This window comes from Oncorhynchus clarkii, chromosome 2 (assembly GCF_045791955.1).
Source record: "Oncorhynchus clarkii lewisi isolate Uvic-CL-2024 chromosome 2, UVic_Ocla_1.0, whole genome shotgun sequence".
In the NCBI taxonomy this organism is placed as follows: domain Eukaryota; kingdom Metazoa; phylum Chordata; class Actinopteri; order Salmoniformes; family Salmonidae; genus Oncorhynchus; species Oncorhynchus clarkii.
The window spans coordinates 72,209,258-72,225,042 of NC_092148.1; the positions used below are offsets into that span (position 1 = coordinate 72,209,258).

Consider the following 15,785-nt stretch of genomic DNA (forward strand, 5'->3'; position numbering starts at 1 on the left):
GTGCATGAGGAGTAAGGCGATAGGCGTTCATGCTCACTTTGCATGGCATCATAGGGGCTGTGAGTAAACTCTCCTTTGTGCAAACAACGATAAGGATCTGTTCCATAGAAAACCTACCAGAACACATATGGCTTAGGGGGACTCAGGGGAACTATTAAGACACTGCTAGTCTTCTATGACCAATTATTCATACACTCTGGAGCAGAATGGTAATACAATGTTTGTTCATATCTGAAGCCTAGTTGTTTGTGTTTGGTTAATTCCCTAGTATTTCTTCCAAACCCTGCTGGAATACAAAATAACTGTCTACTCACAAATCTCACTGACCGGCTGGCTATAACATGCTTATTATTACCAGTACATGGGAAGAGGTGCCACAACAGGAATAAACAGGACGAAATTAAGGACATGAAAGCCACAAATCACACCATTTAAATACCGATAGGCACGTGGAAAATATTTGCATAACCTTGGCTTTCTGATTGAGGGACTTATTTACTGCAATATTTTGTTATTCCCCCACAGACCATTATACAAATGTTACATAAGGCTAGAAAGAGTCTCCAACACTTACAGGCAAGTGAGTCATGTGAAGTCAGGAGTCAATCAAAGTGAACCTTCTATGTGAATCTGTGACAACGTACCCTCAATTCAACCAATCATAGATCTTGATAAATTGTGGGTAATGCAAATTATCTACAGTGATTTGCAGCACTGAGAGAGGGCAAGGTAGAGTGTGTGTATAGGGTAAGGAGGGTAGGAGCCCATAGTGAGTCATACTAACCTTGAGGTGGTCCCTGTCTCCCTTTATCTGCTCGCAAACCAGTGAGTCTTGAATAGTTAAACACACTCGTCTCTAACCCTGGCCATAACACGCTCGTCTAACATCATGATGTTTTCCACTGAGTACAGGTGCACGGCAGTCATGTACTTTCTTAGAAGACATTGCCCATCCCAAATCAATCCCTGGCCCCAAGAGCACTTTGTGTAGATCTCAATTTAGAATTGTGAGTGTTTAGTGCTAGGGCAGTTTGCTGTGTGTGTGTACTTACTGGTGCTCCAGGCTTGCCAGGTAAGGATTGAGGGAGGTACATGGGCCTGCTGTCTGGGGGTGTTGGGCAAGTGCTGGGGTGGCCATTGGACTGGGGACAGCCATTGCTGGGGCTACCGTAACTGGAGCTGAGCTGCCTTGGAATCAGGACACTTTTTCAGGAGAGTCAGGTCATCTCTATAGAGGAAAGGAATGGCACAAGGTAGAGAATAGACGAAACAAATGAAGCAAAATAGAAAAGACCCACACATTCACCACCTCTTGCACCTATTACACAGATCAATACAAAGTAAGTGTCATGACTCCCCTTCCCGTTCGGGTGGTGCTCGGCGGTCGTCATCGCTGGCCTACTAGCTGCCACTGATTATTTCCCCCCCCTCCTTATGTGTTTATAGATTACACCTGTTTTGAGTTGGTTGTATTAGTTGGGCTTTATTAGTCAGCCGGCCCGCCCGTTTCTTTGTGCGGGATTGATCATTGTAACCCTGGTGTTTGCTACAGATGAACGTGTTCGTGTAATTAGTGCTGGACTGTTTTCGTTCCCTGTGTCTGGGACATTTTGTTTGAGCACCCAAAAGTGAGGTGGCCGTGGTTAACCGTGTGTGCATTAAAGGAGCACTATATTGAACTCTCTGCTTTCCTGCGCCTGACTTCACCCTCACGACACCCAGTACCTTACAGTAAGTATAATTTGAACAAGACCAAAGTAATGTAGGCTATGAGTACAGCATGACTCATGGAGGGTGGATCTGGGACCATGGGCTTTGAAAAGACTGAACACTGGGCCACTCCTCTGACACCCTTACAGTCCAAACATCCATATGCGCAAACACTCATAATGGAAATAAAAACTGCCCTCACTTTGCTCTCACACACCTGTATGCAGAATGACAGTAGATGCAGAAACACCAGTATGTAGCTAGGTAGCTAGGCAATAAGCAGCTATTTATCTGTGTTGTGTTATTGAAAGTCTGAGGAAAGCATACATGATGTACTTTCTATCCCAGCGTACACATCCAACACAGCCTTCCCTGAGTGACTGGGCCTATTGATATGGACCCTGCTTGGCTTTGGGGGAGAAAACACTAATATCTAAATGTATCTCAACCACAACCGGAGTCGAGAGCAAGAGTGGTAACTTTCAGTTATGAAATACTCCTAGGACCAGCACAGAGATTGGACGTGAGAAGACAAGCACTCACCAATCATAAACAAACACTTCCCCACAATGGAGGCCAGGATCGGATGTCAGATGCATTCACTCTCTCATCTGACAAACAGAGCATGCGTTTCACATGGGCACACTGGGCAGGCTGATCAAGTTAGGAGATGTAGGTAAATAAAAAACCAACAGAACAAATGTGAGCAACGAATGACGTCAACAACACAAACACATCGCTCTCCAAATGATTATCTTTATCAATCCAACGACCAATCACAAGCACTGAGTGAAAACAGAACCTGACTCTGATGATCATCAATTTCATCAAAAGTTCCTGAAGCATAATTAATGTGGTTTGTCAGAAAGGCACCTGGCATGGAGGTTCAAAGTTGGCAGCCATCTTTATGGTCAAAGTGGATTTTTTTAAAACATTTGTAAAAATAGTAAACAAATAAAAACGAATATATCTTGATTAGATACGTATTCACCATCCCCAATACAAGTCTCTTAGAACCTTATTCTCTAAGAGCCATTATTCTTTTCAAAATTCTTCAAGCTCTGTCAAATTGGTTGTTGATCAACCTGTGCTTAGCTGTATCATGTGTATTTTCATCTAAAATAAAACACATCCTTGTCGATGACAAGCATACCTATAACATGATGCAGCCACAACCATGCTTGAAAATATGAAGAGTTGTACTCAGCGATGTGTGTGTTGGATTTGCCCCAAACATAACACTTTGTATTCAAGACATAAAGTTTATTTCTTAGCCATTTTTTTGCTGCATTACTTTAGTGCCTTGTTGCAAACAGGATGCAAATTTCAAATATTTGTATTCTGTACAGGCTTCCTTCTTTTCACTCTGTCAATTAGGTTAGTATTGTGGAGTACCTACAATGTTGTTGATACATCCTCAGTTTTCTGGCATCACAGCCTTTAAAATCTGTAACTGTTTTAAAGTCACCATTGGCCTCATGGTTAAATACCTGAGCATTTTCCTTCCTCTCAGGCAACTGAGTTAGGAAGTATTCCATCTTTGTACTGGGTGTATTGATACACCATCCAAAACGTAATTCATAACTTCATTGTTCTCAAAGGGATATTCAATATCTGCATTTTTTTTTTACCCATCTACCAATAGGTGCCCTTCTTTGCGAGGCATTGGAAAACCTCTTTGGTCTTTGTGGTTGAATCTGTGCTTGAAATCCACTGCTCGACTGAGGGACCTTTTGGATAATTGTATGTGTGGGGTACAGAGATGAAGTAGTCATTAAAAAATCATGTTCAACACTGTTATTGAGCACAGAGTGAGTCCATACATCTTTTCATGCAACTTGTTAAGCACATTTTTATTCCTGAACTTATTTAGTCTTGCCATAAAAAAGGGGTTGAATACTTATTGACTCAAGACATTTCAGCTTTACATTTTTATTAATTTGTAAACATTTCTAAAAACATAATTCCAGTTTGACATTATGTGGCATTGTGGGCAGGCCAGTAAAACAAATCTCAATTTTGTCAAATTTAAATGCAGGCTGTAACAAAACAAAATGTGGAAAAAGTAAAGGGGTGTGAATACTTTCTGAAGACACTGTATGGATAACAGGGTTTGACGTGTTGTGATCGACCCACTCAGTTTTCCCCCACAAAACACCAGAAAATGGCCAAAAAGACTACAACCAGCTCACCTGCTTTTACACGATGATTTGACTATTAGGTTATCAACACTTCCTTAGATAAAAATGAAAAAGGAATAGTTCCACCATATTAAAATGAAAGTTGACCTGCACTTTAGCAAGTATTTAGTCACATAAAAAATGTAATCTTGAATTCGCCATGTGGTCTATATTAATTTAACATGCTTTTAAAAGCACAATTTCTACTTCAAAAGGGACTGGTTACATGAAACGACCTATCTGCTGCAACATTTGGATTTATTTTACATGATCAAATAAAATAAAATTAACATTGTCACCTTTATGACCAGACACTGCCAGTTAGACTCTAAACAATGACACCGCCACTCCTACAAAGAGAGCAGTGTGGAAACGTGAAAGTAAAGGGTGGGGGAGAGATGGAGGAAGAGAAACTAAGAGAAAAAGAGATGTAAATAGAATAGGAAAGTTCAGCCCCAGTATTCCTAATCTTTGCTTTCAGGGAGGGTGTCAAGGCCGGGAGGTGGGGCAAGGAGGGTGAGGCAGGTAGGTATCAGGTGTGATTGCTCAGAGGTCTCTAGTTTCACACCAGTGCACTGAGGCCCTCCTACCCCACATATTTGTCTGAGTCAGCTGCCCCTGCTGCCCTCGTTCATACAGCAGGGAGAAGGCTGGGCCCCACACCCTGCTCTCATTTTCCCTTTCCATGTAGTCCCTCTCTCTTTACCTCCCTCTCTCCTTCCTTCTCTCCTTCCCTCCCTCCCTCTCTCCTTCCCTCCCTCTCTCCTTCCCTCTCTCTCCTTACCTCCCTCTCATTGTTCTTGGTTATTGTTTGTGGGGACCTTGTTGGAATGTTGGAAATCGTCTAACCACACATAAGAGAGTGACACACACAAACAAATGTGCAGGAGCGAACGCTTTCACTAATAACTGCAGAGTAAGCAGGCAGGCAGAAGAGCCCGGTTCCTTCAGGTTAGGTAAGCTACAGGAAGCTACATGCCCTCTGAAAATCTAAGCCAATTTGCTTGGGTGGCCAAATCACTACCTGCCACTCCTCTCTCCCTACCCATTCTGCTGATACATGCGCATCTGAATTTGCATGACAGCTCCTATTCAGGCTAAGAGAACATGGTGAGCCCAGCCAGTGAACAAGAGGAGATATGAGATTTAACACCACTGACTATGTCATTACCTCCCTGTGGAGTTTCTTTAAAAGGGACGAGGGCTGCATAGGGAGATTTTCACATTATAACTTGAAGAAAACCCCCACAATATACGTGTACCATCTACCAAATATCCTCCTATTCCTCTGTATGATGGAGTGAGGTACAGTTCTCCATAAATCCCAAAGCAATATGAAGCGTCTTTTCCTTGTGATGTAAATGTAAATCCTGAGCCCAGAGTCCCCAGTGTGTGGCGATGACATCATCCACTGATAGGCTACTGTGTGCCGCTAGCTGGCTCACTGGCTGGCTGATCCATCCTTCCTCACATAAGGCATCTGCTTTTCACACAGGCCATGTATACTCCCACTGATAGACAGACAAGGCAAAAGAGCCTCAAATGGTGACTGGAATATTAAAGACGCACGCAGACAGACAGACAGACAGACAGACAGACAGACAGACAGACAGACAGACAGACACCACAGACACGCGCATGCACAACTCCCCACCCCACACACCATCCCAACTGTCCTGAGTCAAACCCAGACCACACTGCCATCTGGGACAGAGTGATGGTCATGAAAACCTCTTCCTTCCAGTGAAGAAAAGCCTCATGTCCTCACAGAGAGGAAAATATCTGAGTCTCTCATCATCAAACACTAGATCTACCATGGTCTATCATTCTATGAAAGGAATTATGTGTTGAGGTATACTGTAAAGACATAAAACGTAATGCTGATGTTGGTAAAACTAAAGCTTAGAGTTTTCACATCACTTATCAGAGGGGCTATAAGACATCTAGAAAATGTATGCTGCGGACAGGTGGAGAATAAATCAAAAGTCTACCTAAAATAAATGTACAGCGTACCTTGAAATAACTTACGACCACAGACTTCCTTGGACAAATGTTTGTATTTCTGAACCAACCGTTCCCATAAAAACACTATAAATCAGCAGCATTAAAAAACCTCTACAGCATTTCTCTACCCTCCGGCAGGCAAACATACAGTAGCACTCTGAAATGGTGGATGTGCCTTTAACTTGGTATTGATGTTAACAACGGGGGACATAATCCACTATAATTCCCTTATTGTATGAAGACAATATGGCTGGTTTAGACACACGTCCCTCTGAGGCAGACTAAATGTAAATGTTCACTTTTTAAAGACAAAGTCCACTATATGCTTATACAAGAACATGCCCTGACATGATAACCTATTACGTAATGTGACATTAGCGGGTGAACACCCAATAGTCTAATTTACAGCCTCAGTAGAAAAGGGAATTACCACAGATATTACAAAATAATGTCCATGCTACGATATTCATGTATCATACTTGTGTAAATCAATCCCATTAACCATTTATTATGTTGGAACACATATGGCAAGTGATAAATAGTCATTTCCAAGCCATTGAGGTGAGGTGAAGCATGGTAGAGATAGGTAGTGGTGCTTTATCAATCTGTAGCTACCCAGGCATGTGTGTTCTCTGAACATGCCATACCTGTCAGTCTTAGAGAGGGGGGAGAAAAGAGAGCAGCCACATGCCTGTCATTGTTATTGGGTATTTTGTGTTTTCCAAGGTTAAACATGGCAGGGGGAATGAAAGCTTGAAAGCCTATCAAGATCTTTTTCTCCCACATTCACCCCACACACTTCCCTCCTCTTGAGTTTCATGGTAAACAATGTTCTCCATGAAATTAAGATGAGTAGAGGAAAGACAGAGAGAGAGAGAGAGAGAGAGAGAGAGAGAGAGAGAGAGAGAGAGAGAGAGAGAGAGAGAGAGAGAGAGAGAGAGAGATAAAGGGGGAGAGAGTGAGAGAGAGACAGAGAAAGAGAGAAAGAAACAGAGTACTGTTTACTGTTCATTTCTGATAGCTTATTTAATTTTTGTTTATTGTACATTTCACTTGCTTTGGCAATATAAACATATGTTTCCCATGCCAATAAAGACCCTTTGAATTGAATTAAATATATATAGAGAGAGACAGAGAGACTAATGATTTCACAGTTGAGTTTGTGTCAGAGCTGTCATATCACCACTCCACATAACATCTGTTTATTTTAGTTAGAAAACTCACTGAAGGGTTACTTCACAGAGTGGGAGTGTCTGCATGTTTGTTTTGAATTACTTCCCTGCTATATTGGGTGTGTATGAGGGATATGTGTATAGTCAATCACTGAATTAACCTGGCGGACAAGACTCACAAAAATCAAATCAAGTCAAATCTATTTGTCACATACACATGGACAGCAGGTGTTAATGCAAGTGTAGAGAAATGCATGTGCTTCTAGTTCCGACCATGCAGTCATATCTAACAAGTAATATAACCTAACAATTTCACAACAACTACCGTATACACACAAGTGTAAAGGAATGAATACGAATATGTACATAAAAATAGATAAATGAGTGATGGCCGAACGGCATAGGCAAGATGCAGTAGATGGTATAGAGTACAGTATATACATATGAGATGAGTAATTTAGGGTATGATAACATAAAGCAGCGTTATTTAAAGTGGCTAGCGATACATTACATCAAGATGGCAAGATGCAGTAGATGGTACAGAGTACAGTATATACATATGAGATGAGTAATGTAGGGTATGTAAACATTATATAATATAAAGTGGCTAGTGATAAATTGATTACATACATTTTTCCATTATTAAAGTGGCTGGAGTTGAGTCAGTATGTTGGCAGCAGCCACTCAATATTAGTGATGGCTGTTTAAAACAGTCTGATGGCCTTGAGATAGAAGCACCACTGCCTGTCCCCACTCGCCTTCTGTATAATAGCGGGGTGAACAGGTAGTGACATCGGGTGGTGTAGGTATCCTGGAGGGCAAATAGTTTGCACCCGGTGTTGCGTTGTGCAGACCTCACTACCCTCTGGAGAGCCTTCCGGTTATGGGCGGAGCAGCTGCCGTACCAGATACAGCCCGACAGGATGCTCTCAATTGTGCATCTGTAAAAGTTTGTGAGTGTTTATGGTGACAAGCTGAATTTCTTCAGCCTCCTGAGGTTGAAGAGGCACTGCTGCGCCTCTTCACCGCGCTGTCTGGAACTTTAAACTCTCCACCCTCTCCACTACTGTCCCGTCAATGTAGATAGGGAGCTGCTCCCACTGCTGTTTCCTGAAGTCCACGATCATCTCCTTTGTTTTGTTGACATTGAGTGTGAGGTTATTTTCCTGACACCACACTCCGAGGGCCCTCACCTCCTCCCTGTAGGCCGTCTCGTCATTGTTGGTAATTAAGCCTACCACTGTAGTGTCGTCTGCAAACTTGATGATTGAGTTGGAAGCATGCATAGCCACGCAGTCGTGGGTGAACAGGGAGTACAGGAGAGGGCTGAGAATGCAACCCTTGTGGGGACGCAGTGATGAGGATCAGCGGGGTGGAGATGTTGTTACCTACCCTCACCACCTGCGGGCGGCCCGTCAGGAAGTCCAGGAACCAGTTGCACAGAGCGGGGTCGAGACCCAGGGTCTTGAGCTTAATGACGAGTTTGGAGGGTACTATGGTGTGAAATGCTGAGCTGTAATCGATGAACAGCATTCTTACATAGGTACCGCCTGGTATGGCAACTGCACCGCCCTCAACCGCAAGGCTCTCCAGAGGGTAGTGAGGTCTGCACAACGCATCACCGGGGGCAAACTACCTGCCCTCCAGGACACCTACACCACCCGATGTCACAGGAAGGCCATAAAGATCATCAAGGACATCAACCACCCGAGCCACTGCCTGTTCACCCCGCTATCATCCAGAAGGCGAGGTCAGTACAGGTGCATCAAAGCTGGGACCGAGAGACTGAAAAACAGCTTCTATCTCAAGGCCATCAGACTGTTAAACAGCCACCACTAACACTGAGTGGCTGCTGCCAACACACTGACACTGACTCAACTCCAGCCACTTTAATAATGGGAATTGATGGGAAATTATGTAAATATATCACTAGCCACTTTAAACAATGCTACCTTATATAATGTTACTTACCCTACATTATTCATCTCATATGCATACGTATATACTGTACTCTATATCATCGACTGTATCCTTATGTAATACATGTATCACTAGCCACTTTAAACTATGCCACTTTGTTTACATACTCATCTCATTTGTACATACTGTACTCGATACCATCTACTGTATCTTGCCTATGCTGCTCTGTACCATCACTCATTCATATATCCTTATGTACATGTTCTTTATCCCCTTACACTGTGTACAAGACAGTAGTTTTGGAATTGTTAGTTAGATTACTTGTTATTACTGCATTGTCGGAACTAGAAGCACAAGCATTTCGCTACACTCGCATTAACATCTGCTAACCATGTGTATGTGACAAATAAATTTGATTTGATTTGATTTGGTATTCCTCTTGTCCAGTTGTGGTAGGGCAGTGTGCAGTGTGATGGCGATTGTGTCGTCTGTGGACCTATTGGGGTGTTAAGCAAATTGGAGTGGGTCTAGGGTGTCAGGTAGGGTGGAGGTGATATGGTCCTTGATTAAAACCTCTTCATCCTACCCCCTCCTTTTTTGAACATTCTGTTAAAAATCGCGCAACTTTTCAGCGTCCTGCTACTCATGCCAGGAATATAGTATATGCATATGATTAGTATGTGTGGATAGAAAACACTCTGAAGTTTCTAAAACTGGTTAAATCACGGCTGTGACTATAACAGAGCGTGTGTTTCATTGAAAAACGCAAGAAAAACTGCTCTCTGAAAGCAAAAAATAATTTCCATAAGTCACTTCCACCAGTTGTTAAAAGAGAACAGAAATTAATGGGAATTTGCCTGCACCTCATACAAATTCCGCACGATGGCGCCATTGTACTAATTTTCAATTGAATTAATTGTTGGAAAATACATCTGTCTGACCTCCAGTTTTCCAGTCTTCACCCGGAAGCAGTTTAGGGAGAGATCAGATGGCATTGTTTTTGAAGTGAGGACCTATTGAAGAGACATCGCCCTGTAATCATTTTGATAGATTATAAACGTTTACTAATACCTAAAGTTGGATTACAAAAGGATTTCGAAGTGTTTTGTGAAAGGTTATCGTCGACTTTTTTAATTTTAAAAAATTACGCAGCGTTTAAAAACGATGATTTTTTTCTGAATGACACAACTTCTATACAAAGCTATTTTGGGTATATATGGACCGATTTAAACGAAAAAAAGACCCAATAGTGATGTTTATGGGGCATATAGGAGTGCCAAGAAAGAAGCTCGTCTAAGGTAATGAATGTTTTATATTTTATTTCTGCGTTTTGGGTAGCGCCGGCTATCGCAAAATCTGTTGTTTACGTGTCGAGCTGGCATTTTGGGGGGTGCATGCTATCAGATAATAGCTTCTGATGCTTTCGCCGAAAAGCATTTTAAAAATCTGACTTGCTGGCTAGGTTCACAACGAGTGTAGCTTTAATTCAATACCCTGCTTGTGAATTTTGATCAAGGTTTGAGTTTTAACGAGTACATTTAGCATTTAGCGTAGCGCATTTGCATTTCCAGGTGCCTACTTGGGACATATGCGTCTCAAGTAGGAGCAAGATTAATCTCTCAAAGCACTTCATGATAACGAAAGTGAGTGCTACAGGGCGGTAGTCATTTTTCTCAGTTACCTTAGCTTCCTCGGGAACCGGAACAATGGTGGCCCTCTTGAAGCATGTGGGGACAGCAGACTGCCATAAGGATTGATTGAATATGTCTGTATACACACCAGCCAGCTGGTCTGCGCATGCTCTGAGGACACGGCCGGGGATGCCGTCTGGGCCTGCAGCCCTGCGAGGGTTAACACGTTTAAATGATTTACTCAAGTTGGCTACAGTGAAGGAGAGCCCACATGTTTTGGTAGCGGGCCGTGTCAGTGGCACTGTATTGTCCTCAAAGCGAGCAAAAACGTTGTTTAGTCTGTCTGGGAGCAAGGCATCGTGATCCGCGACGGAGCTGGTTTTTCTTTTGTAGACTGTGATAGACTGTAGACCCTGCCACATACCTCTCTTGTCTGAGCCGTTGAATTGTGACTCCACTTTGTCTCTGTACTGACTAGCTTGTTTGATTGCCTTGCGGAGGGAATAGCTACACTGTTTGTATTCGGTCATGTTTCCGGTCACCTTGCCCTACAGTGGTTCGCAAGTTCAGTTTTGCGCAAATGCTGCCATCAATCCACAGTTTCTGGTTGGGTCCTTATGTTAAGCCCTGATATGGCTATTGCATATGTCTGTGGACTACACTGGTTCATTTAGCAGACAAGATTTGCTTAGAATTCCATGGCATTATTTTTTATTATTTTATAGTATGAAGAACACAACTGAACATAGCTGAATAAAATATAAATAATATTTTCTCCAAAGTGCGCACATTTCGCTATTTTGTGTTGAGCGGATAACAAAGAAATTTGGGTGACAAAATAACCAATAAACTGTAACCGAGCATGTTTTTAACAAAGGACACATGAAACCATCGCACATCACAGCCTATCAAATGTCAAGGTAAGCATGGAGAGGGATTAGGTTTCCTTCACCTGGTCATCTCCCCTCACTAAAGTAGGCTAAATACTTTGCTGCATTGTTTACCTGAGGTGAACTTTCCTCATACAGTATCTCCTTACACTCTCTCTTTCACACACACACGTGTACAAACACGACTAACAAACAAAATGACACACGGAAGCACACAGACACGCACGCACACACGTCTCTCAAAACATATGGTCTGCGTTTCTATGGCCACCAGTGACCTCCAGAGACTGGGTTGCCATGGAGACAGCTGTGTCTTAATGAGATTCCCCAGCAGGGTATGAAGTGGGAAATGAGAACGTTCCATCAGACCCACGCAGGTGGCCATTAGAAACGTGTGTGTGTCTGTGTGTGCGCAGTTTCACAGCTTCCTCTTGTGTGAGCCCACCCACATAACAGGGTTAAAGTACCTTGCAACTCCCTTACTTTTTCAAATTCTGTCACTTCCCTCACTAACTTCATACCTTGCTGGCTCTTTCTCTCTCCCTTTCAGTCACGCTGTCACTCTTGGTTTTCTGAAGTAACAAATTGTCAGCTCTGCATTTTCCAATAATGTGTGTGCTTATTTCTGAGGTGAGCATCAGATTTAATCTGGCCTCTTATTGATAGTACCTGGAGGTTCTTTGAACTGCACAGCTTTCTATCCCCCACCACCACCCCTAGTAAAAATCATTGTCATCCTGGGACATGAATGTTTGTCTCAAACGGACAGGTCATTATTTCCTCCTCAGAGATATCTGCACTCTTTCATTGACCTTGTTCAGTGTTGTATAACACATACAGTGAGTATTACAAACATTAGGAAAACCTTCCTGATATTGAGGTACACCCCTCCTCCCCTCCGTTTGCCCTCAGAACAGCCTCAATGTGTCAGGGCATGGACTGTACAGGGTATCGAAAGCAGGAATGCTGGCCCATGACTCCAATGCATCCCACAGTTCTGTCAAGTAGGCTGCATGTCCATTGGGTGGTGGACCATTCTTAATACACACAAGAAACTGTTGAGCATGAAAAACACAGCAATATTGCAGTTCTTGACACAAACCGGTGCACCTGTCACCAAGAAGGCTTAAAAATAATTTTAACCTGTCTCCTCCCCTTCATCTACACTGATTGAAGTGGATTTAACAAGTGACATCAATAAGGGATCATAGCTTTCACCTGGTCTGTTTTGGAAAGCGCTTGCGTTCTTAATGTTTGTACACTCAGTATATACCACCCAGTGCCCACACTCTGTACTTACACGATAATGATATGATCGTCTGCCACGTAGCTAGATTAGAGCTAGATTAGAATAGGGGAATCATGTACACCATATTCATTACATTACTATCTGCAACATTTGGAACATTTCTCCACCCTGAACACAGCTTGTGTGAACTACTCACTCCTTGGTGACGATACACGTGTCCAGTGGGTGTGGCCAGCTGGGGATCTAGACCGTGTGTGTCTAGACCGTGTGCTGCCGAGCTCAGCCACAACCTGAGGGGAGAAGACAAAACACACACAGAAAGACAGGGACTGAGGGACACACACAAAGTTAGTCTCACCGTATTGTTCTGATTGGTCAGAGAAAATTCTATTGTATTAGGATCTCTTTTAGTCCTCATTTGGAATAATCTTCCAAGAGTCCTTAAACATACAAATTCAATGTATAATCCAAATACATTTTAACATACACTGTATATACAAAAGTATGTGGACACCCCTTCAAATGAGTGAATTCTGCTCTTTCAGTCACACCTGCTGCTGAAAGGTGTATAAAGTTGAGCACACAGTCATGTAATCTCCATAGACAAACATTGGCCGGAGAATGGCCTTTTTGATGAGCTCAGCTACTTTCAATGTGGCACCATCATAGGATGCCACCTTTCTAACAAGTCAGTTCGTCAACTTTCAGCCCTGCTAGAGCTGCCCCGGTCGACTGTAAGTGCTGTTATTGTGAAGTGGAAACTTCTAGGAGAAACGACGGATCAACTGCAAAGTGGTAAGATCACAGAACGGGACCTCCAAGTGCTGAAGCACGTAGCGCCTAATATTTGTCTGTCCTCGGATGCAACACTCACTACTGAGTTCCAAACAGCCTCTGGAAGCAACATCAGCACAATAACTGTTCATCAGGAGCTTCATGAAACACGTTTCCATGGCTGAGCAGCCGCACACAAACCTTGGATCACCATGCGCAATGCCAAGCCTCAGCTGAAGTGGTGTAAAGCTCACCGCATAGTTCCCTGGAGCAGTGGAGTGATGAATCACACCTCACCATCTGGCAGTCCGACGGATGAATCGGAGTTTGGCGGATGCCAGGAGAACACCACCTGCCCAAACCATAGCACCAACTGTAAAATTTGGTGGAGGAGGAATAATGGTCTGGGGCTGTTTTTCATGGTTCGGGCTAGACCCCTTAGTTCCAGTGAAGGGAAATCTTAAGGCCACAGCATTCAATGACATTCTAGATGATTCTGTGCTTCCAACATTGTGGCAAAAGTTGGGGGAAGGCCCTTTCCTGTTTCAGCATGACAATGCCTCCATGCACAAGCGAGGTCCTAACTGAAATGGTTTGTCGAGATTGGTGTGGAAGAACTTGACTGGCCTGCACAGAGGCCTATCTCAACCCTATCGAATACCTTCGAGATGAATTGCAACGCGGACTGCGAACCAGGCATAATCGTCCAACATTAGTGCCTGACCTCAATAATGCTTGTGGCTGAATGGAAGCAAATCAACGTAGCAATGTTCCAAACATCTAGTGGAAAGCTTTCCCTGGAGAGTGGAGGCTGTTATTGTAGGGTAGACCAACTCCATATTAATGCCCATGATGTTGGAATGAGAGGTGTCCACATACATTGTGATACTGTATAACACACTGTTACAAACAGACATAATACAGTGACATATTGACCAGATAAATACTCAGTCTGAAAATATAGATTGGTTCCTACATCTACCATAGTCATGCACAACCTTCCAATTTATTATATTTTAAAGGTTCTAAAGTAGAAAAAGAAGGAAGGAAGCGCTGCTAAGGTAGACAATAGTAGGTTTTGGTGGACAGAAGGTGCTCTTTGGTATATTTGTCATCAAAAAGAAGGGAGGACCAAGGCACTCTTTACATAATTAATTAAAACTTCCTTAATTTGTATTGGAGCCGAAACGCATCTGTTTTTCAATCTTTGTTTCCAAAGACTGTAGCTATGTATTCTGAAACTTTATCTGGCCAGGCAAAAGAGGATAGGCTTCAGCTCTAGTCTAGTTCCTCTGGAGTTTTTTTGTTACCAATGAGGCAGCTGCTTGCTCTTTAGGGGTTCATGCCAAGGAGGTGAGACTCAAAGTCCTGTGGGGGCTACTCTGGGGGGAGGTGGTGGGGGTGCAGAGGGGGCCATCTGAGGGGGAGGGGCTGCAGCTGCAGGAGGAGGAGCCTGGGTGAGCACGGCTGCCCCAGGGGGAGGGATCTCCACCGTCTTCCAGTCCTCCCCTTCCTCCACCATGAGGGCGAGTCCCCAGATGCACTGCAGGACTGCCCTCCTCCATCTGTGGGAAGACAGAGACACACTTAAAATAATAATCCCTTCATCAGATTGCATTTGATTTGACTGCTCAAGAAGACTGAGGAGAGGGGGAGAAAGAGAGTGCACAAAATAACAAGTAAAAGAATGAAAAAGGAAGAAGAGCACTAGGGAGAAGAAAGAAGGGAGAATGAGTGAGAAACTAAAGAGGGAGAGTCCAAATGATAGGAAGAATGGAAAGAGAACAACCCAGGAGAGAGGGTTTTCAAAAGATGTGCACCTCGACTCAACATTCAATACTGTTTCCAGAGGGACCATGGGCAGACCCTTCAATTCGCTGTGCGTCCATCCCCACTGCCTACTCTATCTACTTCATTTCCCCTTGCCGCTGTTCTATTCCAACAAAACACAAACAAGGGTAAAGACTAATAGAGGGGGGAATGGATTGCTTACAGTTTCTTAACCCCCCCTCCCATCGCACATTGATTCTCTCCCTCTCTCTAGCTATCCATTTCCCTTTCTAACAGAGTCAAAAAGGCACAGCATGGATGTCTCCTCCCCCCCACAGTCAGCTAGGTGTTTTTCCTCTGTCAATATTGATTAGTTCTAAATGATAGGGCTAGCACAATAGATGGGCCAGGGCTGCAACACATGTATTTCCAAAAGGGATCCACTTACTGAGCTGTCATTCCTGCTAAAGGGCGTAGCTCTGTTT

The 15,785-nt window shown here is 43.3% G+C and overlaps 1 pseudogene; it reads right to left on the reverse strand.

Moving 5' to 3' along the window:
- LOC139378068 (pyruvate dehydrogenase protein X component, mitochondrial-like) overlaps positions 1–15,785 on the reverse strand; it is a 53,020-nt pseudogene that overhangs the window by 20,228 nt on the left and 17,007 nt on the right.